The 17552-nt window shown below is 38.6% G+C and overlaps 1 protein-coding gene across 12 annotated transcripts in view; it reads left to right on the forward strand.

Annotated features, from left to right (window-relative positions):
* Window positions 1-16686: 16686 nt before the first annotated feature.
* Window positions 16687-17552, forward strand: part of ADRA1A (adrenoceptor alpha 1A) — a 97546-nt gene continuing 96680 nt past the window's right edge. For 8 of the 12 annotated variants that reach the window (XR_006722386.2, XR_012503476.1, XM_074355722.1 and 5 more), the window contains exon 1: window positions 16688-17007. The gene's annotated coding sequence lies outside the window, so the exon portion shown is untranslated. Of the gene's footprint in view, window positions 17008-17360; window positions 17380-17552 lie in introns of those variants that run through there. The other 4 variants (XM_045511644.2, XM_010948484.3, XM_045511617.2 and 1 more) reach the window with 4 other exon arrangements.

Consider the following 17552-nt stretch of genomic DNA (forward strand, 5'->3'; position numbering starts at 1 on the left):
GGAACAAGAACAAAACTCACTGCTGTGTTTCCACTGGGGGGAAAGAAATCAACAAAACATTCCCTTTTTGTTTTTTTCATAATTGTTCTCTCTTGAGGTTTTCTCAGTTTTGTGAAAAGAAAAAAGTTCTCAGATGAGATGTTAGTGCTTTTTAATTTTAGATAAGAAAGTGGAAGACAGCTCCAGGCCACGCACAATTCCATTTCAGAATTTCATAGAGCTTTGCAGATGATTTGAGGCAGCTGTCCACCCATGGGTCAAGGACTGGTGTCTGGTCCAATGTCCTGCCCTCTAAGCTGCCATGTGTCACAAACATGCTCAACAGACCTAGGTCAGCGCTGGCAGGATTTATTATTTTTATTATTTTTACTACTTACTTGAGGGCACTATTCGCTTCATTGGGAGCAGGAACTATTTACATTTCGCCAGTTCTATTAGTTTCTTACAGATGCCATGAGAAATTGCCACAAACCTGGTGGCTTAAAAAAACCAGTTTACCCTCTCACAGTTCTGGAGACCAGAAGCTCAAAATTCAAGGTGTCCACAGGGTGATGCTCCCTCCAAAGCCTCCAGGGAAGAACCCTTTCTCATCTCTTCCAACATCTAGTAGCCCCAGGCTTCCTTGATTTGTGTCCCCATATTTCCCGTCTCTGCCTCTGTCTCCATGTGGTCTTCTCCTCTGTGTTCTTCCTTCCTCTTGTTCTATAAAGTCACTTGGCATTGGATTTAGGACCAACCTTCATCCAGGATTAGCTCATCCTGTTATCTCTACTTACATCTGCAAAACCCCCTTCCCCAATAAAGTCGCTTACAGGGCTCATGTGGACGTATCTTTTGAGGGGGCACCATTTAATCCTCTACATCAGGTATGTAAGAAGAGGATGTGGGAACCTAAGTTAGCTAACCCTGTATTTCTGAAGTATGTTTAATCTATTTTTAAATTGAAGTACAGTCAATTACAATGTGTCCATTTCTGGTGTACAGCATTATGTCCCAGTCACACATATATGTATATACATACATTCATTTTCATTAAAGTTTATTATAAGATATTTAATATAATTCTCTGTGCTATACAGAAGAAATTTGTTTTTTTTTAATCTATTTTTATATGTAGTGGTTAACCTTTGCAAATCTTAAACTCCTAAATTTATCCCTTCCCACCCCCTTTCCCCCAGTAACAATTTTGAGTCCCTTAAAGACTACACTGCCTTTTGAAGCTACCTAGCTGACTACATCCCAAATCTGGCTGTCGGCTAGGGGAGGGCATCTGTGCTCTGATTTAAGAAAGAGACATTTGAAAGAAGTCTTATAACGGCACTTTCTACATTCCTCCACCAAAACTTCACTGGGTGAGTATTTAGTAAATGTTTTGTGAAACTAAATCTATTAATACAACTTAACAGAACTCCCTTCATTACCCTTCCCAGTCAAAATTACTGTCCTGTTTCAACCCAATGTCTCCTTTCCTATCGCTATTCCCAAGTGTTGACCAGGATACTAAGCTCCTGTTAAATTCATGACTCCCAACAGCTAACGGACATTAAACACTGATCAGCAATGCTACCTCATTTTCCTAATAAGTATGCTTTGCACCTTCTAGAACAATTAAATATTGCATACCTTCTCCTCTGTCATCACAAGTTTATCCCCCAACAGTCTTGGCTGAGAATCTTGCTTCTCAATGTATTGATAAAACTGAAGCAGTCTTCCCATCCACAAATGTATAATCAGCTGGCAACCATACTCATATCTCTGTCTCTCCTCGTGTTACAGTTTGTCCTATCGGACACTACTCCATTTGGATAGAGTCTTGTAACCCTTCTGAAAGACCTCACTCCAATTAGCCCTTCTTTCCATCATGAGCTCTCCCTCCACGGATCAGTCCTGCCAGTATCCAGGCATGGTCTAGGAGCTCTAATACCTTACGAATAAATGCTTCCTTGGCCCGAGAGTCTTCCTCGATTTGGTATCTTTTTCTCTACTCCCCTTTTCAGTGATTCTTTTTCATTTTTCAACCCATTTTCCATCGGTTTCATTTCTCATTACTCTATGGACTCTACCCATGTTGTCAATCATTGATTATCGCTGTACCCTTAGTTTCTCTAAATTTATTTGAACAATTTCCCTGTTCTTTGCTGATATCTGCATATTTTATTTTTTATTATACTATATTATTTATTTTATATTATATTATTTATATTATATATTTTTTATTGTATCAAAAAGTGACTTCCTTTTTTTTGCTATATACAATTTATGCAGAAATAAAATCCTACAACCCATCTACCTCAGCTTTCCACTTGGGGGGCAGACTTTTTTAAATTTTGGAGGACTGCTAAATTATGTACATATCTGTTTTACCAACGGCATTTAAATACGCTCTGTGGTATAAATTCTATACATCATGCAAAATGGTCATTGGGTTCTAAAATGTACCAGAATTCTGAATAATTATCTTTGAAAATGGCAGGACCTTTGCTTCCAGTAGAGATGATTGAAGTGTGACTTTTTGTGCAAATTAGATTGTTAAATTATTTCTCTGGCTCAAGAGGGTCTAAATATATCTCTACGAGTACAAATTTGGATAACTCTTCTTAGTTTTCAAGGAAATTTCATATCCATTATTCTATCTGATCCTTACAATAGCCCTGCAAGATACTGGTATTTATCTAATTTTCATAAACAGGAAGAAAGAGGCCCCCAGAGTCTTCATGACTCACCAAACACCCTTCGGCTAGTTCTCAACCTAAACCCATGGCCGTTACCCCAGTGGTTCCACCAAGAGTGCCCATCAGAATCACCTGGGGAGCTTTGGAAAATCTTGACACTCAGGCTGTACCCCACACCAATTAAATCAGAATCTCAGGGAAGTGAGACTAAGGCATTAGTAATTTTGAAAACTCTGCAGGTAACTGTAGTGTGCAGCTAAGGCAGAGAACCAGGAGGTTACCCTGCTCTTTCTGGAGGACTGCTGTCTCTCCAACTCAACCCCTTCTGCTCTCCCCTTCAAAAAGGATTTTTACAGCCAGTTAAAGGGGAAGATGACCCTCTTGGAACCAAGTTGCTTGCAACACAGTTATCAGCCTTTTATAAGAAAAAAAGAATAAAGAAACAGTATCCCAGTCTCTTTAGATATATAATCTTCTCCCAAGCCTCTGATGGATGTTTCTACATCTGTATTGCTTGGAAGATAAAAGATGTCAAAAAGTACACTGCAACTTGTGTAAAATATCAAAACATTCAGACCCATCTCATAGGTTTCTACATATCACATGGATACTCACATTCAAATTTACATTTACGTATCTTATGAGTATCATCATCTTTTTCTAAAAGAATTACAAATGTGCCTCTGATAATATGGCTTACCTGTTTCTTTTTAATAGCGAGGGATGACATTAGAATAGTCTGAGAAAGAATATAAATATCTTAACATGCCCTGGAAACATACCTGACATATGTAAGGTCTGAGAACTGTTGGTTGTGAAATAATTTTTGCATTTCTCCACTTGGCTCCGAGGCTGAACTGGAAAATGGTAATGATTCTGCTGTGACGATGAAATGGCTCAGTTCCTAAGCTTGCACTGGGGAGAGGCAATGCTGGAAAAATGTAAACCGGGAACACACTGCAGTTTTTCAGTTATTAAGAGAGCTTTTTCCTTGAAAAGTCTGGCTACAAATAAAAAGTAAATAAAAAATAAATATTCCCAGGGTACAAGTATATTCTAAGGTGGATAGCAATATTATTGAGAGAAGAAGAAAATAAAAATTGAATTAAAAATGATGATCCTTAAATCCTTAAAATGGTGATCCTTAAAATGATTATGAGTTCTGAAGACTATAAGGTCACATTGCACATCATATTCTGAAACCATTGCCTCAGTTTGCTGTATGTAAAAATGGGGATAGAGTTGTTAAATTCACACAAAGCCTGAAGAGTTTGCTTCTTAATTTTCTCAGCACATAAAGAGCAGAATAAAATCAATTTTTTGTTACTGAATGAGTTTCCATGACTGTATTGTAAGTGAAATACATTTAATTACGATTGCCTAGGGGATTGATTACAAGGCAGCTGTTGGAAGCTAGTGCTCTGACCATTTATTTGTCTCAAGTATTGTGCTGAAATGGCAGGCGACTCTTTCTGGAATGCCAGTTTCATCAGATGAATGCCCAGCTCCAGAACATGGCCTGTTATTATTAAATGAAGTCTAAATACTTTCACCCTGATTTCTAAGGCTCCATGTCTATCCATCTCGTTTCTTCCTGTTTCCCAGCACACGTTCTGTTCCAGACAGTCAGGCTGTTTTCTGCCACCCTTCCCACTTCCTCATGCGAATCCTCAGACCTGTGGCTTTGTTCTTGCTGCTTTCTCATCTGGATTTCCTTCTCTCACTTCCTGAGTGAAGGAATAGTCATCTTTCTTCAAGGTACCACTCAATGCACATTACCTCAACCCCTTCCCACTGCTCTGGACCACCCTGATCTTGCCATTTTTCTAAGCCTCCATTATACACTGGCAGCAGATTCTCCTTGTCCTTCTACATTAAGATGCCAAGAGGAATGCATACAGATGTCCAACGCTGAGACAGCAAAGCTTGCTCTCTACCACTCCCACACACACACTGAAGAAAGGCCCTGTGTGGCAGTGAGCAGGCGGCCGTCTGTAAGCCAGTAAGAGAGCCCTCACCAAGAACTGAACCCTGCCATAGACTTCCCAGCCTCCATAACTGTGAGAGGTTAGATGTGTGTTAAGCCACCCATTGTAGAGTGTTTTGTTATGGCACCGAGCTGCCAAAGACTCTGCCCTCCCTCCTCAGTAACTGCCTCTTAATAAAACAGGAGTCAGACCACTAATTGCACGACCAGGCAGGTGTGTCCATCACTAAGAGGGGGATGGGAAATAAACGGGGAAGTGGGTTAGATATATCTTTAGTCAGCTCACATTCTCAGATGTAGCCTTCACACGTGACTCACTCAACTAATTCAGTGGCTTAAACTTGATGTTTATAATAGCTATCACTACCACATCCTTTTCAACATTCCAGAAGAGATCCAAACTGTCTTTTCCTGTTGTCTTGTTCTTTGGGCACGATGACGGTGGGGGCAGGAACAATCAGGGAAAGACAAGCTGTTCTTTTCCCGTTCAGTCCATCAGCCTCCCTGGGTAATCCACCCAGTGTGGAAGCAATGAAGCATAGATTTCACTTGTAATGATACAGACCCAGGCATATTAACCCAATTATTTTATTAAATTACTTAACAGAAAATTTCTCTTATCTGGTGCTCTAATATTACCTTTTTATTCCTAAAACTGAAAAAGAAAACTGAAGACTCAATTCTTATTTTAGATGAATCCCTGCCGGCCAAAATATTGATATCTGAAGCCTGGGTTTGGGGGTTAGAAAATAAGGGAGATTACATTAGAATTCAATTCAATTCGCCCACTGTTTATAAACTGTAAATGATAAGCAAAGCATTGGTTATGCTGTAGAAAATACAAGAAAACCTAAGGCTTGCTCTGCAGTCTAGTTAGAGATACATATAAGAACCAACAGAAAGCATTCACTTCTGGATATTTACCCAAAGGAAATAAAAACACTAATTTGAGAAGATATATACACACCGATGTTCACTGCAGCATTATCTACAATAGCAAAGATATGGAAGCAACTTAAATATCTATCAATAGATGAATGGATAAAGAAAATGTAAGATATATATATATATATATATACACACACACACATAAATTTATATATATATAAATTATTCAGCCATAAAAAGAATGAAATCTTGCCATTTGCAACAACATAAATGGACCTAAAGGGTATTATGCCAAGTGAAATAAACCAGACAGAGAAAGACAAATACTGTATGATTTCACTTATGTGTGGAATCTAAAAAGCAAAGCAAAGAAACAAACATAAAACAGAAACAGACTCATAGATACAGAGAAAAAATGAGTGGTTGCCAGAGGGGAAGGGAGTTGGTGGCGGGGCACAAAATTGGTGTAGGGGATTAAGACGTACACACCTCCAGTTATAAAATAAACAGACCAGAGAATATGACATACAGCATAAGGAATATGGTCAATAACACCGTAATAATTTTGTATGAAGACAGATGGTTATTAGATTTATTGTGGTGATCATTTCATGGTGTATTCAAATCTCAAATCAATATATAATACACCTGAAACTAACATTATGTAACATCATATTGTACATCAACAATATATATTTAAACAATAACAGAAAGATATTAACAATCACAGCCCTTCATCTGTAAAGCAGATGAGGACTGTGTAGGGATAAGTGACAATTTGCACAATGTCTGCTATGGATTACATGTTTCTGTTCCCCTAAAATCTACATATTTTTCTAAATTGAAGTGTAATCAATTACAATGTGTCAATCTCTGGGGTACAGCGCAATGTCTCAGTCATGCATATGCATACATATATTCATTTTCATATTTTTTCCCATTCCCTAAAATCTACATATTAAAGCCCTAATGCCAGATGTGATGGTATTTGGAGGTGGGGCCTTTTCAACATAATTAGGGTTAGAATAGGTCGTGAGGGTGGGACCAGCATCATCCTATTAATGCCCTTAGAAAAAGAGGAAGGAACATAAGATCTGTCTCTACCATTTAAAACAGCAAAAAGGCAGCCTGACAGCTGCCAACCAGGAAGAAGGCCAACCAGGAACCAGACACCGGATCTGCCGCCACCTTGATCTTGGACTTTCAAGCCCCCAGAGCTATGAGAAATAAATCTGCTGTTTAAGCCACCAGGTCTGTGGCAGTTTGTTAGCGCAGACAATGCCCAACACACAGTAAGTGCTAAATAAATACTGGCAGCTACTCTTATCCAGATTTCCAGCCCCTTAGAGAAAGTTTCCAGGATCCACCTACAGTCTCTCTTCTGAAGCCGCTTGATTTGTCTCAAAATCTCCTTTAATAGCTCCATTGCCTTGTGTGTAATTTTACCTCTTCTCGGTCTGTCTAATGCTCAGTCTGGCAGCCCACCTGGTTCCTGATTCTTTGCCTCTGGCAGCATCCCCCTGACTCCATGACCAAGGGCTGCAGACTAGCTCTACTCATCTCATTTTCCTCCCCAGGCTCCTTAAAGCTGACCTTTAGTCAGATCCAGCCTTCCAGGAGGCAGTTCAGGCAAAATACTTTATACAGACTGTGTTCCAATATTCATTTGATAGCAAAACATTAGAAAAATGTAAATATCCAACAATTTGGGAATGCATCAACAGCATTTGTATGGTAGAATATTGTGAAACCTATAAAAATATATATTTTTAGAGTTTTGAACAGAATGAAAAAATGTTTTGCTACAGTCAGGGAAGATTAAGAGCAGATTTGGGGGGATGTGTGGTCACAAAAACCTTTATGGAATTCTGGCTCCATTATTCATTAACTATGTGAGAAACAGCAGATTGTTTAACCTTAGTTTCTTCATCTGTTAAATGAGGATGTATCAGCTACTCTTAGGATCACTCTGATGATTAAGTTAGGTAACATATGTGAATCTTTAGTAATCAGGATATTTCAGTAAGAAACAACTCCTTTCTCGTGGCTTAAAACAGCAAAAATTTGTTTCTTGCTCATACTTGATGTGCATTAAGAGATGCGTGGGGGCTGTGCCCCAGATCATCCCTGACCAGGCATTCAGGCTGACAGAGCCTCTGCTGTCTGGACCACCACCTGCCCCCATGGCAGAGGGAAGGAACTTAGCAAACCATGTAGCTGATCTAAAGTTGAAATGCCTCATGCCTACACCTAAGTTCAAGGGGCAGAGAGTTGCAACTTTACCCACATGGAAAAGGAGGAAAACTAGAAATACAGGTAAATAGCACAAAAGACTACCACAAATGCCTATTTCAGTGCAGGCACCTAGAGGCTTTCGATAATAAATATTATGTATAAAACACTGCACATCCTTACATGTAACTATTTTAAATGAGTAAAAATGAGAACAAAATACGTCACCATTTCAACAATGACTTTAGCTGATCAGACCCTTTCTGCTTCTATACTTGTTCTGTAATTTGTAATTTTATGCAGTGTGTCTATGTGACTTTTTAAATGAAGATAAATGAAAAGGACTAATATTTGTTACTGCTTATGCTTAGTGATTTTCATCAAGATTTTTAAAGGTAAAATTGAATTTAAAAATCGTTCTTCCCTCTCTGTTAACCATAACTCTGGGAAGTCAGCTGTTTGGATGGTAAAGTTGTAACCAGGGGACTACTAATCAGAAAAAAAAAAAGGATATACAAACTGAAGGCAGAAAAGCAAAGAAAGACATAAGCAGACTATGTATAGCTAGCATTAAAGATTCTAATGTTCAATTGATAGCAAATGCCAGAACATGAGAGTAACAAGCTGCACTGCAAGTAGCCTTGTGATAAGATACCACTAATGAGCATCTTGTATAAGGAACAATCTCCTTTCAAATTGTTTGACCAAAGTTTAAAATCCTCCTAAAATCTCATCTTCCTTATATTCAATAAAATCAAAACATAGTCTTTGCTTAAAATATCCTTAAGAAGCATATTAAAAATTATAGCTTTTGTAATGGAAAAAGGTAGCCAAATGTTTCCAAAAAAGTCCCCTAGGACTGAAGAAACTCTAAGCTTGTATCTAATAACATAGAAACTCCTTTAAATGATATTGCAGGTTTAATGTTCTCCATTAAATTTCTCCCCATTCAGCAAGGAAAACATTTTCCTTCTGTCTCCTTTTGCAGTTATCAGCCTTTGACCTTGCACCCCAGTCTGACTCCCTGGAGAATTGTGGCCCCAGGGTATGGGGACAGGAGCTGGTTGCTTTGAGTCACAGCTGTCTCAGCCAAAGATGTCAGTTTTGTTCTGTTTTGTTTCTTGCTGAGGACAGGGTTATCGGAGAGGGGACTTTGAGTTACATGGTGCTTATAATCCAATGCAGCTTAATAATGCATCTCTGCTATTGAAAAGGATGCAGACTAATAGTTTATTTGCCACCAAAATTTTATTTTCTCCACCAAATTAATGTTATGGGAAGAAAAAGGGTAGAGGAGATTGCTTGTATTAAAGGAGAACTTTAAAGCATAACAGCCCTATGAAATGTGTGGACCCCACTTGGTTCAAACAAACCAAAGATAGAACTTTGACTAAAGGTTGAATATTAGGCAATGTCCGAGAATTGTTATTAATTTTACCAGTTGTGATGATGGTATTGTGGTTATGTAGGCAAACATTTTTATTATTTAGGTGTGAATGTCAAGACATCCGATTTTTTTTTAAGTTAAGAAAAAAATAGATAAAGCAAAAGTAGCAAAATGTTAATAATTATTGAAGGTAAATAAGGCATATTTAGAGGATTGTTTTGGCATTTTTTCTACTTCTCACTGTGCTTAAGTTTTTGTTTTTATTATAAAAATTTTAAGCTTTTCAGTAGTAGAAAAAGTACAAAGCATGAGAATACATTGATAATATCAGAGAATTTTAGAACCAGGAAAGATATTAAGGAACATTTAGTCCAACACCCTCACTTAGAGATATGGAAATTGCTGCCTCCAGTGATTGACAAGGTACCCAAGGCTACATAATTGGTTGGTGACAGAATCCAAAGAAGAAACCAGGTCTTCTCACTCCCAAGTGCCAGTTTACAAGTACATTCTGATTCCTAGATGCTGTATTGCCCACACAGGACATGTAACTGAGCCAACACCATTGCCACTCCAGAGCCACAAACGCCACCTCTCCTGGACCACCTGCTGTGGCCTCAGGCACAGTCACCACAGGTGTATCTGCTGGTACTGCTCGGTCACAGGAGCTTCAGTGAGGAACAGCATCCCTATGCCCCGTCCCAGCTCAGATGCTGTCCCTGCCAACAATTCAGCGATGAGAAATCAGCACCCCCGCCTCTTCCTTCCAACACTCAAACTCCTTCCACCTCTCATTGCTTAGATTCTACCAGAGTGAAGTGAAGTGAAGTTTCATTGTCATTTTTTAACAAAAATGCTTTTCCTCCAAAAATACTTTACTCCCAAGAGATACATAAATTTAGCTATACTTGCCTTTCTCTAATATAATGATTCTGCTTTTTCTTTTAATTTATGAATCTTTAAGATATGTTGGCAACGAATAGAAATGATATAAACTAAATGATCAATTAATATTAGACTTCGATAGTTCAAGCTGAATTTCCAGGATTCCAGAACTTACTAAATAATAGTAAAACTGTATAAATTCCAAACAGAGGAAATAAATGGAATAATATGGTAAATCCAAAAGAAGCCAAAAATCAGAAGAAAAAGAAACATACAACCAGTAGGGCAAATGGAAAGTACACATTAAGATCTTCTGAAAGATTATCAACCTGCGTGGCTAACCTGAAAAATAAAGAGATACCACTTTTTTGTTGTTTTTTTTTTTTTTACATTTTTTTTTATTGAGTTATAGTCATTTGAGATATCACTTTGTAAAGGCAAAGAGTGCTGGTTCTAGTGCAGCTCGGGGACCGTGTCTGAGGACAGGCAACGCAAGACTTAAGAAACAAAGAGACAAAGTAAAGAGCAAAGATGGGACCAGGGGACTCAAGATCTCACGGATCTACAGCGCTGAAAGCCTGGTTGAAATCATATTTATTAGGAGTACACAGCTCAGAAAAAAATGCAGTCGAAGAGGTGGGGCTTTGGATATTCCACACGATTAGCACTAAATTCTGCTTGCTGATCAACTGATTAACTTCAGGTCTATCCATTCCAGGAACAATCACCCTCCTCGGGGTATGCAAAATCTCTAAGTCTATCCTGTTATTGCGTCAGGGACATCTCGAGATAGCAAATATTTCCCCTGGGTTAAACCACATGCTTTCATGCCAGAACAAAGTTCTGTTAATGGACAATCTGGCTTTCCAGGACCGTCCATTGTTTTGCCCTAAAGAAATATCTCCCTCCTTCGTGCCCTTATGATCAATCTCAGGATTGCCCCTCACAAACTTTCTTTAGCATAATACATGTTGTAGGTCATCTATTGTGAAAAACATTAAAACAAAGCAAGTATGTGCATTTTAAGCAAGTAAGTGTGAGTATAGTATTTTAAGCTCATGGAAATTTAGATGTGGCACGTTTTCCAGCAGCTTGTTTCCCAGCAAAAGAGTTATGAAGTGATTTGCTCTAGTTTGCAAGCTGACTCTGGGGGTGTTTATCTTCTTTGGCTTGAGCTTCAGATCCTTCTGCTATTGGGTAACTGTGGTACATTTCAGGGAGCAGGGAGATTGAAAATCCCAGGAAAGCCATCTGTGGTTCTGACTGAACCATCTATGGTTCTCCACAAAGATTTGTGCAAGGGGAGAACTCAGAAGAGAGTCCGCTTTCTTCCATGGCTTTTGGTGACCAACTCTTCCTTTTCCCACACTCATCCAGAAGGTATGTAATAGACAAACCTTGCCTTAAATTGACAGCCTGCCACAAAAATGAATTGGGACAAATTGACTTGAGCTGGACATAATCTAAAAGCAAAGGAAATTTTTTGCTTAATCCTTCTGAATTTCTTCCTCTTCAATGAACGATCTCTTCCAGATGCTCCTGCACCTGGAGTAGTGGTCCATCTGTCAGCCGCCATCACTGTGTCTCCCCACAGTACCAACTGGTTGTAGCACAGCATGGGATAAACTTTCTCACAAACTGGGACTGGAACCTATTTGCATTTCTTCCTACAACCATGAAGATTCCAAAATGTCTTAGATTAGTTTTGCTTTTGCCTATGAAATGGAGTCCACTTACTTTTCCAGCTCACTTAGCTCCATGTGGACTTCCTTGCAGTGGAAGAGACTCTTAGTGGATACATGCTGCAACCAGGATGTGCACCAGTAAATATCTGTTGGGTGATATAGGGAAGGAAGCCTTCCTCTGAATGTTTCACATAAACGTAAGTTTTCATTGGCCTAAAAGGAGAATGACTATTTCCATTTGAACTTGGCTTGGCATCAACACTTTTTGCTTCTCTGGTTTTGATACCACTGCTCCCTTTGCCAATTTCTCATAATTCATCTGGAAGCCTGGGACAACTCAGAATGCCCTGATAGCCAAAGGAACTCCAGAGCGTGAGAGAGTAATTCTGTGAGCATCAGCAACATCCAGGGACTTGGGGCCAGTTTAGAAGGAAGCAATTCTGGAATCTCTGAGTATAGAGGGAAATAAATTGCAATGGGTATATTTGGTTCTCATATAAAGTAGAAACTGTGACATCTCAAAGTGAGTGAGCAAAACTGGAAAGTGACAAGGCAGAGCCAGTCTGGGATGGCAGCAGATAAAACGTATATTTGCATGTTATGTGAAACACTAAGGACAGAGCCACCCCAAGTAGCTGTCATGTAACCAGTGCAGCCATGGGACAGTGTCCCAGCTATTCCCTCTACCAAACCCTCTCACTTTCTCAAACTCGCTTTGACTGCGAGATGTGAATTGCCATGGGATTCCTTGTAACTTTCTCAGATTTGGTTGCTGTGAGTGCCAGCCTGAGTTGCCATTTGGCAGTGGTGGGATTCCTCGTTCAACACTTAAGTGGAAGCTTACGTGGGTTTTGAGGTTGGTGCTACTTGCCGTTTTATTTGTAGAACTTTCTTAGCTGGAAGGGCAAAAGCCTGCCTGGGATACAGGATGTTCTTAGTAAATGTTTGCGGTATTTCCTGGACCTCCTCTGAACAGTCATTGGTAAAGGGCTATGTCTAAAATTCATTTTAGCACTTAAAAGCTATGGGTGTTGTCAAGATTCAGGTATATTTGATACCAAAAATGCATTTATATGTATAACTGAATTTCTCTTTAATACCTATGATAATGTGTTAATGCAGTTATTCACATGTCTACCTCCCTGGCTGGTCCATGAAGTCTTGAGAGCAGGTATGTTGTTTTTATTCATCTTCAGAAAGAGACCTGAACACTTCCCAAAGAAGATAGTTGACTGATAAACGTATGAAACGTTTCTCAAATTCATTAGTAATCAGGAAAATGCAAACTAATGCCATAATAAGCTATTTCTACACACACACCAAAATGGTTCAAGTAAGAAGATGGGCACTAGAGACCTGAACATCTGACAGGCGTGCCATTGATACAGCTACTTTGGAAAAGTATGTGTTAATATCTACTAAAGTAGAACACCTAGAGTTTACACTTTGCCCTAGGGTCCCGGAAGTCCATTTCTAAGAAAATATACCCAATGGAAATTCTGGCACATGTGCACCAGGAATCTTTGAAGTTCAGAGCAACATTATCCATAATTATACATAATTAGCAAATATCCATATTATACATAATAGGGAAACACTGGACAAAGAAAGGATAAATAAATACTGGCTTATTTACTCTGAAATACTACAAAGTAGTATCAGCGAATGATCTACATGATTTATATGAAAAGCACAATTGAATCTCACAAATATAATCTTGAAGTAAAGCCAGGTATGGCTGATAATCCATCAAGCTGTAATTTAAAATTGGTGCACTTTTCTGCATGTGTGTTTTATTTCAATCTTAGAAGTTTAAACAAAGAATAACAGATGAGGATTGTCCAGAAATAATTATGTGACTCTTCACTTTGGAAAGACATAGTAGTGCCCAACAGAGTAGGAAAAATTTCACATTTTTTTGAAACTGCAGAACATAAAAGGTAAAAATAAAAACTACTGGAGAGATAAAAGATTACATACAGATGCCAATTAGACTGATAGCAAAATCGCCAGCAGCAAAAATGAATAACAGCAGAAAAGGAATTAATCTTCTAAATACTAAAGAGAGAATAAATGTTAACTTAGAATTTTATCACCAGTGATACTATCTTTCAAGAGTAAATATGAAATAAAGATATTTTCAGACATATATACTCTCAGAAAGTTTTACATCATTATAGAACTTCTATGAAAGAACTATTAGACAGTATATTTTAATAAGAATTTTTAAATCTATAAAAGAAGAGATTTTTGTCTCCTTTGTTCATTGATTTTTTCAACTGCTTAAAGTAATGCCTGATACAGAAGTTCTCAATAAATATTTATTGAATGGAGAAAACTGAACACACAGGAAAAAAATATGACAATGAACAAAGTGAGGAAAAATTAGAAAAGATGCTGCTAAGTTTAATATAATATTGTTAATTTTTATTTGTAAAAGATGGAATTAAATTCTAATCGGCAAGAATGAAGAATTGGGAAGTATAGTTCAATGGGTAATTAAAACATGATAAAATGATTAGTTTTAGGATGGGAAAGAGAAACAGCGTAACTCTAGCTTTTGCTGGTGAAAAACATACATCTAAGTACAAATAACAAAAATTTGATAGTAACTACTAACAAAATATGAAAAAATACATGCAAAAAATTCAAACAAAGATTAAAGGAAGGGAAGAATACAGAATAACTTTATCAATATAATAGAAAGAAGAAAAACCAGGGAGGAGAGTAGAGAGAAGTGATAATCAGAAAGCAAAATAATATTTGCAGTAAATCCAATTTTGAAAACAGATAAGTGAAACCAAGCAGTCTGTAGTTGTAATACATGTGAACAGGTGAAACTTATGTCTTAAAATACAGAACTGCCCAATTATATTTACAAAAAAAAGTAAAGAAGAATTACAGCACCTACACAGAAATACCTATACAGAACAGTCCAATAACAAAATGACTCAGAGAAGCTGAAAATAAAGGTCTGGAAAGACATAAATCAAAAATAGGCTGCCTAAAACAAAGCTGGCATTGCAATGTTAATATGAGACCATTCCCCAGGGACATCCACGTTGCTGCAAATGGCATTATGTTGTCATTTTTATGGCTGAATAGTATTCCATTGTATAAATATACCACATCTTCTTTATCTAGTCATCCATTGATGGACATTTAGGCTGTTTCGATGTCTTGGCTATTGTAAATAGTGCTGCTATGAACATTGGGGTGCAGCTGTCTTTTTGCAGTAGGGTTCCTTCTGGACAGACTGGGATTTCAAAATTTGTGGATACTGACAGGCATATGCACAACAGATAAACAAGATTATACTGTATAGCACAGGGAAATATATACAAGATCTTGTGGTAGCTCAGAGTGAAAAAAAACATGTGACAGTGAATATATTTACATTCATGTATAACTGAAAAATTGTGCTCTACACTGGAATTTGACACAACATTGTAAAATGACTGTAACTCAATAAAAAAAGGTCTAAAAAATAAAATTGGTGATGTCAACTTTTCACACTCCAACTATTAATGAATCAAAGAGAATTATAGAGAAGTAACACTCTTAAAGGGTACATTTTCTTATGGAAACTGGAAAATAATGTTTAGCACTTTAAAAACACTAAACCACGTAAGAAATTACAGTGGGATTATCATGTTTTCTAAATCCATTTATCTGAAGAAACGAGATAGAGATCATATTTCATAAGATTTAGATATGCTTACTTTGTTTTCCTGGAATTATGATTTTATTGCAGTCAGACTTACTGAGTTTTATCTGATTTTACGTTCATCTTAAAATATCTGCAGATAATTTACCTGCATATTTGGCATAAAAATATGCTGCTTCTTGATTTTAACAGAACCTAATCCAATTGTTAATTGAATTAAGCTGTTTAAAAGTAACTTTATTGGGCATTTCTTTGAACACATCAGACAGGAATATCTCTCTGACAAGTGTCGATTTTTCTTTATTTTTAAAATCAGATCATTTAAAGAAGCTATTTACCACAAATAAAAAAACCCTCCTACACTGCTGGTGGGAATGCAATTTGGTGCAGCCACTATGGAAAACAGTGTGGAGATTCCTCAAAAGACTAGGAATAGACTTACCGTATGACCCAGGAATCCCACTCCTGGGCTTGTATCCAGAAGGAACCCTACTTCAAAAAGACACCTGCACCCCAGTGTTCATAGCAGCACTATTTACAATAGCCAAAAGATGGAAACAGCCTAAATGTCCATCAACAGGTGACTGGATAAAGAAGATGCGGTATATTTATACAATGGAATACTACTCAGCCATAAAAACTGACAACATAACGCCATTTGCAGCAACATGGATGCTGCTGGAGAATGTCATTCTAAGTGAAGTAAGTCAGAAAGAGAAAAATACCATATGAGATCGCTCATATGTGGAGTCTAAAAAACAAACAAACAAACAAACAAACAAACAAAAACAAAGCATAAATACAGGACGGAAATAGACTCATAGACAGAGAATACAGACTTGTGGTTGCCAGGGGGGCGGGAGTGGGAAGGGATAGACTGGGATTTCAAAATTGTAGAACAGATAAACAAGATTATACTGTATAGCACAGGGAAATACACACAAAACGTTATGGTAGCTCACAGAGAAAAAAATGTGACAATGAGTGTGTATATGTCCATGTATGACAAAAATGTGCTGAACACTGGAATTGACACATTGTAAAATGATTATAAATCAATAAAAAATGTTTTTAAAAAAGTCCTTTCTCTCTCCCACTTTTTTAAAGTAAAGCGAGAATCCAATTCACTCAAAGCAAGGGGGTAAAAAAATGCATGTATTATATATATACACATACACACACAGTTGTGTGCATTATGCCTGCTATCACAGAATAATACGGTAACAGCAGGAGATTACGGTACTAGCTGGGGCTACCGACTGTTACGTCAGCGAGAGCTGCAAAGTTCCTTGCCATTCTTTGCTGATGTCGGGGAGCTGAATATTAAAAGGGTGAAGGTGGAGTTATTACTTGGCTGTATTTTTTTTCTTTTTCCATTTTCTCCTTTATTTTGAAAATCTCCAGGTAAAGCGTCTGCGAGCTAGAAGCTTACAAAGGTCTGTGGTACAGAGGTGAGTCAGCGGGCGCAAAAGGATTAGGAATTGGTGCGTCGGAGAGACGGTCCTCTCTTCCCCGAGGAAGGAGGCGGCAGGGCTGCTGCTGGGACCGAAAGCCGGTCCCCTCCCCGCCGCGCGCGGGCTGGCGGCTCTGCATCCGCGCTCCAGGTGAGTGCGCTGCAGCGCCGGCGTCCAGCAGGGCCGGGTGGCTGAGGGCAGACCTCCCTGGGCCTCGGGGTGAGACCGAACTCCCACTTTCCCCAAGCTCCTCCCGCTTTTTGCATCCGCATCCTCACCCCACCTCGTTTCCCTTATAGATTCTGGGAAGTTACCTCCTAGTTAACAAGTGTGTTTTTAACCCCATGTTTATATATTCCCGAGACAGGGGAAACGAGTTTCTGCAGTTGCTTGCTTTTAGTACCACCTGTGAGCTCTAGAACTTACGATTTTCACATTAGCCTTTGCCTGGGAATCCCGCCTCAGGGCCCAACCGCAGAGTCCTTACAAGGCTAAGTGGGTCCCCACTCCCCGGATTCCTGCGTGAGTCCCTGCGATCGGCTTGCAGCTGTGGAAACCTAGCTTTTCTTACGCAGACCGTGGCCCCCATCCCAGAAAATACACGGCGTCCCCTGTCCGCTGGCGCGGGGACTTGCTTTTTACGCTTACAAATTCCGCAGCGGTTGCTACTTGCAAAGCCCCTTGGGCGGAGTAAT

Source organism: Camelus bactrianus, chromosome 31, assembly GCF_048773025.1.
Source record: "Camelus bactrianus isolate YW-2024 breed Bactrian camel chromosome 31, ASM4877302v1, whole genome shotgun sequence".
NCBI classification, from domain to species: Eukaryota; Metazoa; Chordata; class Mammalia; order Artiodactyla; family Camelidae; genus Camelus; species Camelus bactrianus.